General features: G+C 55.3%; 1 protein-coding gene across 1 annotated transcript in view; it reads left to right on the forward strand.

The window, feature by feature from the left end:
* HOMER2 (homer scaffolding protein 2) overlaps positions 1 to 1,113 on the forward strand; it is a 129,991-nt gene that overhangs the window by 108,494 nt on the left and 20,384 nt on the right. The gene's annotated exons all lie outside the window — the stretch shown is intronic.

A 1,113-nucleotide genomic window follows, 5' to 3' on the forward strand; every position in this document is an offset into this window, starting at 1 on the left:
GAGCCAATGGTGAGCAGGACACCTCTGCCCGCAGCTCTGCCCCTTCTGGCCCTGCAGGGCTGCCAGACCAGGTGACCTTTCAGACATGCCAGGTTCCTTGAAATGGGGATGTCACTTGGGAAAGGAAAGCATGTCCGACACGCTGCTCAGAGCCTGAGCCCAGCACCAGGAGGCGGCCTGCCGCCGTTCCGCCCACGTGTCCGCCCTGCTCCCTGGGCAGTGTCAGCAGCAGCCGCTGACCCTCTAGTTGGAGCTCTAGTCAGAGAGGGGGGGTGAGGTGACACCTAGTAGCACTTCTTTTTGTTTGTTTTTTGTTAATCCCCACCCGAGGATATTTTTCCATTGATATTTAAAAAGAGTGGAAGAGAGAGGGCGAGACAGAGAGAAACATCGATGTGAGAGAAACGCATCGATTGGTTGCCTCCTGCGCGGGACCCGTCCAGGGCCCGGGTTGGGGAGGAGCCTGCAACCAAGGAACGTGCCCTTGACCGGAATCGAACCCGGGACCCTTTGGTCCGCAGGCCGACGCTCTATTCACTGAGCCACACCGGCCAGGACTGATAGCAGTCCTTAACCTCGAGTCCCCACTGTTTAAGCCGTCACAGTGTTTTCTTCTAGGAGAGGGTTCATAGTCTTTGTCTGCTCCTCCGAGGGTCTAGGTCACACTCCCGATGCTCAGAGTGGTTTCGAGGCGCACATGGCGCTGGTCACAGACTCGGGGACCAAAGGGCCTCACCCAGGCGATGAGAGGAGCTGAAAGCTGGTTTTAGGAAAACAGGCTCCCTTTCAGGGTGGTGGGAGAGCCCCCTGCAGTTAGTAAGGATATGGTGGTTGCAAGCGAGACTGGCTGGTGTATGTGACCTGGGAACCTCTTGAAAGAATGTCAGAGTAGCTGACGAAACCCAAGGAGAGTTCAAAGTCCAGGCCTTGGGGGGGAGAGGGATGCTGTTTTCTGAAATGAAGAGGCTCAGGGAGAATTTGCATAAAGTGGAAGCAGGCATGATGCTGATTTCTTTTTTATTTTAATCTTTACTGTTGAAAGTATTACATATGTCCTCCTTTTTCCCCCCATCGACCCCCTCCAGCGTACCCTCCCCCACTCACCCTCCCACC

Source organism: Myotis brandtii, unplaced genomic scaffold (assembly GCF_000412655.1).
Source record: "Myotis brandtii unplaced genomic scaffold, ASM41265v1 scaffold561, whole genome shotgun sequence".
In the NCBI taxonomy this organism is placed as follows: domain Eukaryota; kingdom Metazoa; phylum Chordata; class Mammalia; order Chiroptera; family Vespertilionidae; genus Myotis; species Myotis brandtii.